Raw genomic sequence first — 16,434 nt, 5'->3', positions numbered from 1 at the left:
ACGCCTACGACGTCAACCAGACAAAGGGAAAATATTACAAATCATTTCGATCTGTATGATTTAGGGAAGGAAAAGACGTCGATAGAGGACATTAAAATGTAATATAAAAATAGCCCCAACCCTAGGGCTAACGGTCGCTCATTCTGTAAAGGCATGAAACAATTATTCTTGCAATATACACAGAGGAGTCCACTGCACTACAACAAACCAGCACTACAACGGACGCAAAATTTATAAATCTGTGAAATCCTTTCCGAACGTTGGAAGCCATATTTTAGAAACACTATTTCACAGTTTGGTTTATTAGTTCAAAATATGTACTGAAAGTAAAAATTGACTAAATGGAAGACTAGTCGACTATGATGCGGGAAACTCGTGTTTCAATCCAAACACAGCAGATTTTTTTTTCAGTGGTTGCTTACTTGGAGCCAAAAGTCCTCTTATAAAACCTCAAAATGAGTGCATTAGTGACCATAAAATCCGTGTTTAAGATCAGTTATAGCCCGTCACCAACGCATGCGAAAGTCATCTTAATGTTGCCATTTTAGGATTTCAGGACAAATTAATGCATCCTAGTAGTTCCGTAAGGACGAATAAAAATCTTTCTACCTCTTTTTATTAACAAAAACCGTATATTTCCATATAGATACAGTGATATTAATAATCGTGAATACCTGAATAAAATCATAAAATCCAGGATGGATTATTGAGTTAAGATAGTGCTTTATTCATACAACATGCACATAGCACAATGATGTTTTTAAAACGATTTTTTTTTCAAAATTGTTTTGTAAAAAATAACTATTTAACTACAGAATTGGGTAAAAGTATCTTTCGCAGTAGATTTTTTTACCGTTATTTTGCCGGCACTCGTCTACTATTGTAGGGTTTCTCCTCAACTTACCATACGTCTTTTGCGCATTTGTGCTTTAAAAACCTCTCCCTTCCTTGCACGAGATAGTGAAGGTTTTTGTATCATGCTTTTCCCCTTATTTGCCATTGAACATTAAAATAAACGTAAGTATCATAACGAAATCCGTTTTTATTAAATTAAAAACACATTTCAATATTTTGTCATATCCCCTTTAAGTGTGATGACTCGACTGCAACCTATCCTCCACATCTTGAGACAAACCTTTGTCTTAGTTTGGGGTCACTCATTCAGACAAAGGGTTTTCTCAAGATTATTGTATTATTTTTTTTATTCTAATTTTTATTTTTTTAGCTGATATTTTTCTACCAAAATATATTTTTCTATTATACCTTTCGTTATGGCTTTTGGGTCCACTCCCGCTATTTTCTTCTTGAGACAACGCTTTGTCTTAATTTTATTAGAGTGCTTTTTTAGACCCATAAAATGTTGTCAGATAAATTGATGTAAAGCTATAGTTTTAAATAATTCAGATAAGACAGATGTTTTAAAATGAAACCAATTCCTACTATTCTTTTAGATTTCTAAAATATTGCTTTTTATATCTTGACAATATCCTTTGTCTCTCATGTTAACATTAGTCTTGAGAAACTGGTTTGTCTTCAAAATTTAATTGTTGTAATTCAGTAACATTTTGATTTGGATCGATTAAATATTTGAAGTGTTTTATTATTTGTATTATTCATTGAAATTTTCACTTTTTTCCTTAAAACCTCATTGATTCTTGTTGTTAATAAGAAGAAGGGAGATAAGTGGTTATAGTAAGCCAAATAAGAACCAAGAAATAAATTTTTTCAATTGAAATTTTGGTTGTAAAAAAGATCGCAAATAGAATTACAGACTTTTAAAATTACATTACAAACTTTCACCCTATCCATCACCCTATCCATAGCCTACTTATCTAAGTAGGCTATGACCCTATTCTATTCGTTTAAGAGGAACTACGCCATCTTATGGGATGTTAGGAAGTGAGTTTAAAACTTTTGAATCTTTTATAAAATGAAACGAGTTAGAACCCCTACCGAGAAACGTAATGGATGCAGGTATTTATTTTTTAAATATCTAAATACTATTAAAAAGTAAAAAAAAAAATCATTTTAGAAATACTAGATCCATTGTTTTTCCTATCTCGTCTATTTACATTGTTACTGTATGGTGCCACCTAACGGTCATATTCAAAGTGGAATATTCCTTTGAATATCCCTTAATTTGATCAATATCATTTTGAAACACGTTTGCTTGAGTTTTTTATCTAAAAATTATGGATAACAAATCTGAAACTTCATTTGATGAACAATGCGAGGAAAGAGATAGTGATCTTCCCAGGGCCAAATGAAAACGTAAATATACAAGAGAATCTTTAGCTGACAGACAAGGTGTTGAAAAACAAAAAAACCAATCGAAAAAATAAATAAAAAGGAATACTATTTTCAAGGTCGGTGGAAAAACGTTTAACTATACTGGTAGGAAACGTGAAAAAAAGAAAAATGTTCAAATAATAAAATTGGTAACGTTAATTGTCATGAAATGGTTTCTGCCACAACCTCTCAAATTCTTTAACAACTCACAGATACTAATCCTCTATTTGGTATGTAATTCTAATTAATTTGTCTCCTCCAAACATAGTGGTCTCTTCATATATACATTATAAATTTCTTTTTTATTTCAGAAGAGTTAGATGAAGTTGAACGAAAACTGATTGAAAACTTAAAGGAAGACTTTAGAGCTGCTTCAACAAATCAGTTCGTAAGGAAAACTTGCCAAGAAATGCAATGTGATTAGAGAAAAGAATGGGAAAAAGTTCGAACTGACATTTTTGAAATTTATGTGTCAAAGCAACCTTTAAGAAATAGTTGTTGTAATGTATGTCAAAAAGTTTTAGAGTCAGCTGCCGTTAGATGCATGACCTGCAAAAATCACCTGTGCTGGGATTGTGATGATGTTTTGCATTGTCGACAACCATTTCACCATAGATATCTTGTCAATAAGGAAATTTTGCAGCCATTGAAACCTTATGTGATTTGGGACAAAGATTGGAAATCTGTATTGAAAGGTGAAGCATTTTTAAACCAAATGTATTTCATATTTTTCAACTTCATTCTTTTCAAATATTTGTGTTCCTTGTTTTGTTCCAACTCAGTGTGATAAATGTAGCGGCAAAGGAAATATGAAACTCATACCTAACCCTGACCCAAATCTTCAAATAGCAGTTGTTATGCATCAAGGTATTTGATGTTTTATTTTCTATATCTATATCTGGTCTAATGAGATCTTTTACTTTCTTATTTGGAAAAGGCCGTTTTGATTTAAGAGCTGCAAGCTTCTTTGCATGGAATGCAGAGAGATTACAGACGCCGACAAAAACGACTATATTTACTCTGGATTTTGGCCTGCACGTGCCACAGCTTCTATCAGTTATCTGTTTTGCGAAGAATTATTTGCTATGTGGTATCATCTGAGGCATAAATCCCCTTTGAATTCTGAAAAGATGTTTATCAGTACTATAGCAGAAATTTCAAAGGAATCTGGGAGAGTTAATTGTTTAGAATTTAAGTAAGATATATGATTCATGAGAAAGTACATCATATATTTTTTTTATTTAGAGCCCAATTGTGAACGAACCTTTGTTCTCAAGGGCCTTTAAGGAATTGGAGCTTTGTCGCTTAAACATCAAGGTAAAAATAAAGAATATGAGCACAGTGTCTTGTCCCCCTTGTGGGAAATCTCCCGTAATGGGCTCTTCAGATGGGAATGTCAAGTTGAAACGCCATGCCTCTGCTGGAAAGGTTCGAAATCCACAAAACGAAAGAGAAAGGTTTATTTTTAGTTAATAAAAGAATCCATTTACGAAATTGATAACTTCAATTTGATAACTAGCATCAAAGAAGAAGCACCGAGGTTTGGTGACTTGGTCAATAAATCGGACAAGGATGTAGCAAATTTTCGTATCAGAATTTACACCAAAATAAAAAAAGATATAGTTTTTAATTTAAATAATTAAATAATACAGCTGATTAAAGGCATTTTTTTCCTTCAGACACAAAAAAAGGAGATGTGTGGAGGCTCAGCTTTTAAAGCTGCGAAGGTAGATTCTTGTAAAAGATCAAAATCCGATGAGACCGGTCTTCTTCTCAGTGTCTGCCGTCATGGGTTAAGGCTGGGTGCAATCAACATGCACGAAGGGGAATCTATGACATACACTTTATTTCTCCAAAAACTTGTATTTGGATTGAACTGCAAATTTTTCTGCAATGATGTCATTTGCAGATACCAAAAATTTGTAAGAAAAGTGGTTATAGCTTTTCCGGAGTATTAGCAGAAGACAAGTAAAATGAAAGGCATTTTACCCAGAATGCACGCCAAAGCTCATCATTGGCCGTGTCAGGTGAAACCGTAATGTGCCAGTTACAGTTCAGTTACAGATTAATTCAATTTTTCAAGTTCTAGATTCTCTATAATCCCCACTGGCAGAAAGGAGCTGGTCTCACTGTTGGTGAGGAGCACGAGCAAGTCTTTTCTAAACTGTCTCTCTATGGTTATGTAACGAAGCATATGAGCAAAGCAAGTAAGTCATTCCCATTTATTATTATTCTTCGTTGATTTACGATTGTATGTTCTTAGACCGGACGGATTTACTTTCTGCTGCAATTCTGTACTGGAACTGGGGTAAAATTGAAAGAATGCCTTCGATTCTCAGTAAACGTTTAAAAAGGGTATAAATTAAAAAAAATGGTGTATAACGTTTGGGGCCGTTCACATACTACGTAGTGGGATTTTGGCGGATTTTTACCCCCCTCCCTCCCCCTTGTAGTAGATTGAAGTGTTCGGGCTGACTCCCCCCTTTGAAACTACGTAGTAGTTCGCTCGACCCCCCCTAAAAAATATAGGCCTATATATATTTCGAACCTCAATTATTTCTGTATTAAAAAAGTAAGCATTCTTTGTATCATTTTTGGTACAGTGACATATTGAAAATTAACGATGCAAAGTATTTTTCTGGTTGCCAGATTCTACTTTTTAACGGATTTATAATAATACAATTATTAAACAGAAACATTTTCCCATGGACTAGCATAATGATCATCAATAGAGAAAATGGGCATTAAGGGAACTGAAGTATTGTTTGCTTTCACTGGATATCCAGGAATTTGGCCTGACAAGTCTAGTTCATCTTCCTCAATCCATTCGGCGTCTTCCGGACCATTTTCACTGTTAGCAATTATTACCATCATTTCTCTTTGACGCCTAGCTGCAACACGAATAGGTCTTATCCGTGTTTGAATTTCAACTTGCGCAGGGGCGTTTTTTTCATTTTTATGAATGCGCATATGGGTATTAAGCATAACTTTTGATGCGAAATATAACGAACAATGTTTACAAATGCGCTCCGTCAACTGAGATTGAACAGAAGGGTTGTAGAGATCATAAGGAAGAGATTTGAAACTTCGAGTAGATCGTGGCAACAACTCTCGGCTAAGGTTCAATAATAAAAAAAGAGAAGGAAAAGAATGTTTTTCAAAATGAGATCTCTCCGTGGCCCTTAAACCACTTTCTAAAATTTGAAACAACGGAACTGGGCCAGGCAAGAATCGAGAAGGAACAATAGAAAAGTAAGAACTTCTTGGGGCTGTACAACAGATTCAATTATTGCACTTCACAATTTGGAGAAAATACTGACTAGTCCTGACATGCTCAGAAAACCAAGTCTGATCTGCAACGTTCAAGTGCAACTCATCATTGAGTTCGGAGCTAAGAGGGTCAATATACTCAGCTACAATTGGATGATCGTCGACAATTACAGAATTCCAGACCTCGGCGAGGGTGCTTCCAGCATGTTCAAAGTTCTTTTTCTCAAGCTCAGCATCAGTTGTTTTACCAGAATTATCTAAATGACTGCCGTAGTGGTCGTGCTGCAAAATCAATCCGGCCAACTCGCGACTCAAAGGCGCCATTCTTCTTTCAACGCGATTGAATGAACTCCGACCTGGCGCATTAGTAGCCACGAATACAGCGTCGAAATTCTGCTTCTTGAAGTGATGAATAGCAGTCTCAATTACCTTTTGGTAGCGCGGATTCTCATCTGGCCCTCCATCCACTGAATAAAGTATAAATATTGATTTGATGAAATTAAAAAGAAACAAATAAGTATTTTAACTATTCATACCAGTTAAAATCAAGATGGGTTTCACTGATTTATCCGTACCACATTTGGTTAGCGCCTCAAATTCCGGAATACAAAGCAACTTTTCAAAATCTTTTCCGTGGGCCGACGCTGTAGAAGAGCAATGTTTCCCAGAGCGAATTGCTATATATGTCGGACCGGAATAGCCTACAACTTCCGGCTTTCCTAGACCGTTGGCACCAATAACTATTCCGGCGTATACCGAAGGAATTAACTTGTGACCCGACGCCACTACCCAGTCATGATCTGGAAGTTGAACTTGATATTCTAGATGCATTAAAATCGGGGCTTGTTTATTTGCTGCAACAATTCCAATTGCAACTCTATAAAATCGTGTGGAATGAAAAAAAGCTTAGACGTACCGAAGAATACGTATTATTAGCTCATATAAATCAATCATTACCTGGCTTTATCATCTTGAGAAAGAAAGATGACTTCAGATGGCCCAAGAAGAGAAGCGAGCTGCTCCAAATTGTTGATTGTAGCTTTGCAAAAACCTTGATCGGGATGACTTTTGTGCAGATCATTTTGGGCGCGTATAAGTTGTACTGGCACCGTTTTAACATGGCGCTTTCCTTCCGTACTATTGCTTCGTTTAGGTTTTAATCGAAGGTAAACTGAGCTTCGAGTTACATCAAAGCCATCTCTAATTAATTGAGCAGTCAAATCGTCAAGCGTCAAGATGCTACGATATATCTCGTTTCTTCTCTTTTCTTGGGCAGCAGATCCGTGCATCGCAATGTTTACGATGGCCTCCAAAAAATACGGCTGTACAGTCTCAACTCTAGGTTTTCCAAATTGATTTCGAAGTTTGAGTTTATCCTTGAATTCAGAACTGGCAGATTTAAGAACAACAGCACGGTTGTCGCGAAGCTTTTTTTGATTCTTTTGGCGATTTTGCAAGTCTCTTAACTTGTTTTGAAGCTCAGTCCTTTGTTCTTTTTTCTTTTGGAAAACAATTTCTTCGTCGTGAGTCAACATGTCAGCATCGCGACGCTTATACAATGCAACCAAATCGCTGTGTATCACTTCAAGTTTGGCCTTGATCGCATCTTGTGCAGGAGTCTTTGAACTAGTACTACTGGCCGATAAGTTACTGCTATTGATTGATGAATTATGAATAGCTTCCCCTTCTGAATCACTCGATGATCTTGGTTCTATAAATTGAGAAGAGTCCGGAAGGAACTCAATGTTTACATGTTCGAAACCATTTTTCTTTACGTTTTCGGACTCTTCACTACTTGCAGCATCAGCAGACTGAGCTGTTGAAGCTTTTGCTGCGACTTTGGCAAACAAATTAACAAGACTACCTGGTGAATGACGTTTCAAAGTGATGGCACCTTTTAACACCTTCAGATATTTTTCAGCTTCCTCTGAACGATTTTTACATTCTTTAATTGTTTTCCACTTTTTGTTAAACTCTATTTGACATTGTTGTCTGGTCAAATCACTATGAACTTCAGAGTAAGCTTGATATAACTGTTGATATAGGTCCGGTTTTCCCGTAGGATTTTGTTTAGACGTTCTTAAGTTTCAATCCACTCACAAACGAATTTCAAAATACCATAACAGTCGACTGCTCATGAGGAGCTTTCGCCAAAAATAAACAACGACAGTGTTGCCAGCTTAGGAAAAACAAATTTTTTTTTTAAATTGGAAAATTTTTGAAAATTTGTTTCTACTACGTATCAAATCCCCGGTCTCCCCCCTCCCCCGTAGTATTTTGAAGTAATTTGTCTGACCCCTTCCCCCCCCTAAGCCCACTACGTAGTATGTGAACGGCCCCTTTTACATGTTATTCTTATTTTTCGGAAAGGCTTCGAAGTGTGTAGCGGTATATAATGATAAGTTGACCTCTCTATTTAACTCCAATCAGTGTAACATTGAAGATCTTCCAGAAATCTTAAAAGAATTGAAAGCAAAAGCTCTGGCTAATCTGGGATCACGACAAAACAGAAATACTCCTATTGATAAGCTGAAACGAAACCTTGAGGGGCTTTTCATTCAAATGAAGAATGTCTCTATTTTTATCTCCACTCAAGCCGATGACTTAAAAAAAAAATCTTACTTATTATTTTCCACAGTTAATTGTAAAATTACAATTAGATTCCTGCAAGACTCGTACAAAGTTCCGGGGAGTGTTAACTAAAATTAAAGGAAAAGCTGTGAAATTACTTTCAGTAATTAATTCAAAATACAGAGCTATACATGGAATAATTTCGATGGAGGATTTTGAGAAGGGTATTTTCCCGTGGGATCTCAACTCTGAAGATGATTCAGAAAATGAATCTTCAATTTGTAATTTCTGTAGTTTTTTCTGCACTAGTGGTACGCAATGTTATCTAATCGTTCTTGTCAAACAATGTCACTTAGTCAGAAGTATGAACTCGTTGATACTTGGATGCTACTGCAAAGAGCCGAAGAAGAGATCAAGCTCTGCAAAATGGAGATGAAAGAGTATATCTTGTACCTTGACTCAGCTCGCTCCTCTTTGAATAGAAATCTCATTGACCAGAACATTTCATGCGAGGAAACTAATCAGTTTATAGCTGGTAAAGCAATCTTGATGCGATGTGAAATCGCCAGATTAGATGTTAAGATTCAAGAGTCTCTGGAAAAATTTCAGCTGTATTCAGAAGATGATTTTATTCGGCTCACCCAATGTTAAGCAATTGAAGTTAATCCTGCAGGAGATGTTGAAAGTGACATCGAGTCTTACACTTCTGAGGAACCACATGACTTTGAAAGCACGCTGACCGAAGATTCCGATGAATTGGGCGAAGACACTGAAGAAGAAAGCGAGGAATCGTTCGAGTTTACTGATAGCGACCAAAATTAGGTCATTTTCTTTAATAAATGTTTTATCAAATTGTAAAACACTGTTCCGAATAAAAAAAATGTATCACGTTAATAAGATGAATTCTATCGTTGGTGCGTTTTCTACTGAAAAAGTGTGTCTATAGAGCAAGGGCAAAGCGCGTACCCCCTACTGTTTTACGAACGCACCTTACTATTTTATGAGAGAAATTGCGGCTTGCGGCCATGTTTGTATCTCGATACAAACATGGCTTCTAGCCGCAAAAGCTATCTTAAAACCATATGGTGCGTTCGTAAAACAAGGGGGGTACGCGCTTCGCCCTTGCTCTATTATGCGTTAATTGTTCGATTAAAATGATTTAATAGTACATGGCGCCTAGAACAAAGATTGTTTTTTATTACATCCACGTCATTAAAAAATCCGTGGAATAATTTATGTAATAAAGTGGAATCAACAATATCCGAATTAAATCCTTAGCTAAAAAATGTTTAAATAAAAAGAATATCCACGATAGCTAATCAGTACACTTGTATAGTATAGGCTCTAGAATCAGAATTTGTTTAAATTGAATTACAACATCAAATAATGTTGAAGTATGAATCGGGTTCAGCAACTACTTCTGCTAGTTGGGAAAACCCACTTACGCCAAAGAGGAGTGGAGACCCTACTGTCAAAGTACTGGGTGTAATCGGGCTCGCCTGCTCTCTGTGTTCTGATATCTTTTCATGTAACATTGTAATTTTCCCTGCTCTCTTAAATATAACTACTGGAAACCTATTGCAATACTTGTCAATGCCTGTATATATATATATATAGATATAGTGTCATACTTCATCAGGTTATGGGCCCAGTATGCTTATATAAGTTTAAGATTGACAGAACAACAATGCCCGAGATGAAGTATTTGATTTCTTAATGGAAAATGCAATTGAGCAAGAGGCCCAGGCTATTATTCCCCAGGTAGTTTTGCTTATATTCCTCATATTCTACACCTACTTACTAGGTTATTTCCTCTAAAAACCTTTCTCTTAACACTATATACACTTAACTGGATATATGTGTACCTAATATTAGAATGGAAATACAAAGAATAATTGAAAAAAACAACATAAAAAATTGAATCCACTTCATTTAATCAGAATAGATGGGCGGACATCGATAACCGAGAAGGAGAAGTGATTAGGGCAGTCAATTGGGAGCCAAATGCGGAACAACATATCAATGCTGAGATTGATATGTAACAGGCACTAGTAATTAATGACATGTCAATCATACCTCAACCTTTAGAAGAACAGCCCACAAGAAGATCAAAACGTCAACTACCCTACGTAAACTACAAGGAAGACACATCAGATGGATCCGAAATAGAAGAAGGTACGAGGGCAGTCCTTGAGACAATGGTGTTAGAACATGATCCATCAACACCGTATAACCCAGCTAGTGCTCTTCTCCTGGAACTATACATCCCAATCAGCATTAATGACGCAATGTCCTGCCCAGAATGTAAACTTTGGAAAGAGGCCATTCAAGAGGAGTATAAATCACTCATGGAAAACAAAACCTGGGATGTTGTTCCATTACCACAATGCTCTAGCGATAGAATGAAATAGTCGAGGCGGGAGGGAGTAGGCCGATCGATTGCTTCTAATCAACCCACGGATTTATTTGTCAATTTTGCAATCACATGCAAGCAATGGAACCGAATACAGCAAAAGCACAAATTGCCTAAGTTAAGACAAAATTAACATACACAGACTTCAATTGAAATAAAAAACTAGCTCTCACCTAGCATCCACAATTTGGAGCCGGTCAATAAGGCAATCATAGACACAAATCAATTCTAGGGCCTAATCTATGTACACGAGAATAATGTTAGCCCATCACGCACATAAAATATATATACAAAATTACCTCAATGGCTCAAATGAGGAACAGGAAATCACAAGGTGAGAATTCGCACCAATACAGAGTAAAACGAGTCGTCAATGGCTATACAAGCCCTAAAATGAATAATGACTACTTTCTGTGTCTGACAAGATACTTCATTGCAACATCAGCTGTTCTCTACTGCACCGACAAAAGGCCCACCTGGCGGCCTATGAAATTAATCGATACTTCAGACTTAAACTAACATGGGAAAACATGAATTAAATATACATTTCAAATTAAACATTCCTTTTCTCTGGAACAACAAGGTAGAAAAGCAATTAAAAGCAAATGGATACTGGATTATAAACCTGGGACAAAACAAACTCTTGTTTTTAAATCCATTATGAAACAAAGAATTCTCTCAACAAATGAATACAAGATACCACAAATAAAATTATTGTCGGAATTTTTTTTACATGTAAAAATACCTGTTTTTCCAAGGTATTAATTAACACTAGAACCTTACATAAATTGGTTCGGTAAAATATTACATAGAAAATCTTGAGACAAAGCTTTGTCTCAAGAAGCATTGCGCGGGAGTAGACACAGAAGCCGTAAAATAGGTATAAAAAACCTATAATGCCGTAAAAAAATATCAGTTCAAAGGAAAAAAAAAAAAAAAATAATGAAAACAAATTAAAATAATCTTTAGAAAACCTTTTGTCTGAATGAGTGACCCCTAACTAAGATAAAGGTTTGTCTCAAGATGTGGAGGATAGGTTGCCATAACCTCCATTCTTAGATGTTCCGAGCTGACCTCAATTCAGACGCAGTCTTTATCATTCTCAGCCTCCAACCCATCTAACAACAACCTTTTAATATCCATTTCTTTCTTCTTTTAAGACGCTGTTCCAGAAACGCAAGACAATCGTGAGGTATCGATTGAAGACCTTGGCAAAAAAACAAACATCTGAGTATGTAGAGGGGCGTATTGACCATGTAGCTGCATGCCCGCCCTCTACTGGAAATTGATTGCTTTAGGTCAGCTGAATACACGTGTCAACAAACAACAAAATAGGGCTGCAAAATTACATCCACGCATGAAGAAATAACAGGTGAGCAAAAAAGTGGTTTAAGGCTTTACATTATGTAACGGTCCAGCAACATGGATGGGGTTCTGGAACATGGTCATAATAATATTTGAACAATATTAAGAGTTTTTTTTGTACACCTTGTCGTACGATGCAAATCGTAGTCGGCATTGGGTAAGCGCCTAACGTATTGAGCTGTGTCACTATCGGATTAAAAGTTTTTTTCATCACTCCAGATAATTTTTCTCCTGAAATCAACGTTGTAATGAACATCTTCCTTGGCGAATTGAAGTATTTGTTGTCGATGGTGATCGGTAAGACATTTTTTTGGTAAAGTATCATTCCCCGTAGCCCAGCGTCACGAATTTTTTCCCAACCGTGTCAACGGAACATGTAGCTTTGGAGGTTTCTTTAAAACCTTTCAAAGAATGAAAAAGGATTTAAAACGGGTAAAAACAAAAGCAAATCAAACACAATTTTAAAAAGTAGCAAGCCTTTTAAACAGGTATCAGCGAATATTATTGTAGGGTTAGTTTTTTTGACAATTTCGTATGGACGGCAAGAACGGGGCTTCGTTTTTTATCCTAAACGTCCATATTCTTGAAATCTTGCAGCCCACTTCCACAAGAATTTCATTGTTCAAGCCAGAGTTGCAAGAAGGAACTACAACAATGGGTTAACTAAGACTGTTTAACTTTTGATGTAAATATTCTAGTATGGATTAGATGGTGATCCTTTGGGTGAGAATGGAGTGTTGAGAACTCATAGAAGTATTACCCAGAAGTTTTGGAATTTGACAATCCTACAGTATTTGCAACAGCAATCCCGGTAATTAATAGTTCTTGTTTTTACCATCTTATTACTTCTTTTCACTGTGTATTGTAATATTAAAATCCAAATTTGAGGGTGGTGAGGGTGGTGACAACGACAACGTATCGAATCTGGTAGGGAACGTCGCTGCCCGACAACAAATACAGCAGAGAATAGCAAGAAGGTGTATCAACCATGATGAAAAATGTGTTTTGAATGACAACTTTGATTTTTATACCGATTAAATGCAAAGTGTAGTTGCTGTTGTAACAGAAAATTGCCATGAAAATTTGTGAAGGTAATAAAGACATAGAAGCAGTTGGCTTTTGTTAAATAGTAAACGATAAAAAAAATTTTTTTTTGAGAAACTGCAGAAAAGGATTTATATTTCACTTTTAATCTAGGAGTTCTCCAGGAAATTCTTCAAGAAATCCCGGAAGAGTTATCTTGGAACTCCTCTTCGAAGTTAAATACCATTTGAAGGTCAAGCGTCAAAATCATTTAGGCGATGAGCACGCAAGGGTCGCATTGCTGGCCGTATTAGTAGTGTACCACTATAGAGATGCCCTTCTTTAAGTATTCGAATTCTTAAACGTTCGCATGGGGTCCAATCCTACCCCGATCGTAAGAAAGCGGGAGCTATTTCCCCTCGACTATCGACGCCCCTACCCCATCACTTAGAGCAACCTCGTATGAGAATATCAAAGAACAATTGGTCGACGTCCAAAAACATGATTTTGTTAAACTGGCACCCCACAGTTCCGAACAACTCGAGCTAAGCACCGGGAAGTCTATAGATTTCACCCAAAGAGAAGATCTGTCAGATAAATCCATCTCATCGTGCTGTAGATAACACCACGCTCCCCACTTTAACCCGCTCACCACTTCTCTTGCCAACCATGTTTCACAACCACGCTCTACATCCAACACCGATAGCGACACCGATACTCTCCATCAATGGGATGGCGACAAGCAAAAAGCTTTCAGAGTAGTCTGGCACTTTCGTCCAGGCTTACAAAATTGAGTTGCTTTCTCTTGGAGGCAGGCATAGAGATGAAGATGGCGACTAACACCGCCCGGACCCTCTACCGTACTCCCTATCTCAGCGCTGCAAGAGTTCACCCTTTTATCAGACCCGCAGTTGGGCTATAACTCATCCTCCTCTCAACCCACTTCCACAACCCCGTTCACTACATCAGGACAACCTTCCCGAATCAATGCCCGTCTAGGTTTCGTAGCCTCTACTCCAGTAAACCTTAACAATTTGTCCAATCCGTATCCAAAAGCCCCACCATTCAAAAAATAAGAATGTTAGTAGAGAATTACACATTCAAAGCATTAGTAGACAGTGGAGAAGGGAAAAGCCTCATCAACAGTACGCTTTTTGACAGGCTTCTACTGCAGGAAGAAGACTTGCAATATTCAAAGGAAGTAGCCGTAGACATCTTTGAAATCAGCAACAGGCCCCTGATCTGACAGCGAACCGTAGTAGTAAATGTTATTGCTGAGAATGAAAGGCCCCGTGAACCCTTCCAGCAACAGTTAATCGTCTTTCAGGGAATTATGGAAGAATGCGTACTAGGTTAGACGCCCTTTATAAAAATAAGTTTATGATCGGCGGTCGTTAGCAGACTGTCTATCGAGTGAGGGAGTCTGATCAACTCCAAAACGTGAACTAACGAATCATGATGGCTGCCAATGGAATAAAAATACCTTTATCATCTGCACGCTTGATGAAGAAAGCGAATTGTCCCGTAAAGCTCTCGAAACAGCATGTTTTCTTTTCAAAGACTCCCAACTACCCCCCGGGCTTCTTTTGACCCTTTCGTCTCAACGAAGTCAGATAAAGAAATATTTCAGATCGTTTTGGTCAACGGGACCAACCGTACCATCGACCTTCGTCGCTACACTATTCTGGGACACGTGTTCTTTAAGACGCATACTCACGTTGCGTCCTGCTCCAACCAGCCTAAAACTCTCCACAACGAATGTCTTAAGGTTTCACTTCCAGACGTCGCAGAGGACGTCACGAGGAGTTTGCGCAAACTTCTAGCGAATCATCATGTTCGCATTCAAAACCAGTGACCTGGACAACACAAGGTTAATTAAATACGTTAGTGATACACAAGAAAAGGGCCCTTCCAGAGACCCTTTAGGGCATTCCTTCCTCAAAAGGAAGTCTCGAAGAAGAACAAGACAACAACATCCGTCCATCGATTCTCTTTGGACTGCCCCAAAACGTTCTAGTAAACAAGAAGACCGAAGACGCTCGACTGTGCATAGACTATCGGAAACTGAATGTTCTGACGAAGAAAGAATTGATGACGTGCTAGATTTGCTGCACGGACAGCGATGCTTTTCCACTCTGGACTTAGCATCCGGGTATTGCGAGATAGACATGGAAGAAACGTCAAAAGAGAAGACCGCTTTAATCATGGAGAATAAGTTGTACAAGTGGTGGTCTTGCATTCGACCTCACTAAAGCCCCAGGAACCTTCCACAGATTAATGAATGTTATCTTGCAAGTTGTAAATAGGAAAGACATGTTTGGTCTACCTGGACGACATCATAATATTCTCGAAGACCAACGAAGACCACATCAACAATTTGAACAGGGTTTTCGAATTCTTAAATAATGCCATCCTCAGGGTAAAACTTTCGAAATGCAAATTCTTGGTAAATTCGGTGCAATATCAAGGCCATACTATTTCTGCGAACGGCATCGCGTCAAACTTAACCATAATCGATGCCCTGGCGAACTATAGGAAACCCTATATTTCAAAGAGATGCAGCCATTCCTGGGGCTTGCACATTATTACCGTCGATTTATCAAGTGGTTTTTCACCATTGTCCACCCAATGTTAAGCCAAACGATAGCACAAGCAAATGATGAGTTAGTGTGGGGCTCAACAGAGGAAGAAGCTTTTGAGTTCCTCAGAAAATACCTGACATCAGAGCCTATAATCACTTATCGAGACTTCACAAAGAAATTTTAAATCTCTACAACACTAGCGACTATGGGCGAGGTGCGGTCCTATCTCAGATGCACGAGGGAAAGGATCAACCAATCGCTTACGCCAGTAGACACCTTAATAAAGCCGAAGTGAAATATTCCACAATTGAAAAGGAGGCTGCAGCAGTAATTTTCTGGAAAAACTTTTCAGCCACTATTTGCAAGACGAATCTTCGTCATCGTCAGCAACCATAAGCAGTTACAGTTGCGCAAAAGTTTAAAGACGAAACCGAAAGGCTCTGACGAACTGAAGTACCACCCCGGCAGAGTATATGACAATGCGGATTTCCTGTCACAAATCCCAATCAACTCTTTCAAACCGCCCCAAAAGACCGAGGACATCGTGTTCCGAAAACAGCAAAGAGATCCCCTCTGCAGCGGCATAAGAAACTACCTGGAGGCAAAGACACTAAGTGAAAATAAAAGTACCTAAATCTGGGCAAAAGAAATTGATCTATATTCGATATCTGATGGTTTGCTGTCCCACCTCAATAAGCCAACGTCAAAGTAGAGTTTTGCCCAATAACAAGTGATAGTCCTTCTTAGCCTAAGGAAGTCACTGCTAAAGGAGTATCACGACTCCCCACTCTCCGGTCATTTAGCCCAGGAGAGGACTGTCCTACGGTCGCTGCATAAATATTACTTGTCAATGATGCTTTCCGACGTCAAGGAGTATTGCCTAGCTTATGAACCCTGTGCTCTCTAATAACGGTCCAACCT

At 37.8% G+C, this 16,434-nt stretch overlaps 1 long non-coding RNA gene and 1 pseudogene across 1 annotated transcript; one reads left to right on the top strand and one right to left on the bottom strand.

Moving 5' to 3' along the window:
• The first annotated feature begins 2,945 nt into the window (after nucleotides 1-2,945).
• LOC116920626 lies at nucleotides 2,946-8,952 on the top strand (annotated as a pseudogene).
• A 1,115-nt stretch (nucleotides 8,953-10,067) lies between these two features.
• On the bottom strand, nucleotides 10,068-10,953 carry LOC116922146. The gene is made up of 3 exons (XR_006645778.1): nucleotides 10,843-10,953; nucleotides 10,717-10,783; nucleotides 10,068-10,656 (listed from the first exon to the last, which is right to left on the bottom strand). It is a non-coding gene; the product is annotated as an uncharacterized LOC116922146 (long non-coding RNA).
• Between the last annotated feature and the right edge of the window lie 5,481 nt (nucleotides 10,954-16,434).

The sequence above is a fragment of the Daphnia magna genome, linkage group LG4 (genome assembly GCF_020631705.1).
Source record: "Daphnia magna isolate NIES linkage group LG4, ASM2063170v1.1, whole genome shotgun sequence".
NCBI lineage: Eukaryota > Metazoa > Arthropoda > Branchiopoda > Diplostraca > Daphniidae > Daphnia > Daphnia magna.
Note: the sequence above shows the minus strand (reverse complement) of the source record. Positions and strands in the feature narration are given on the sequence as shown.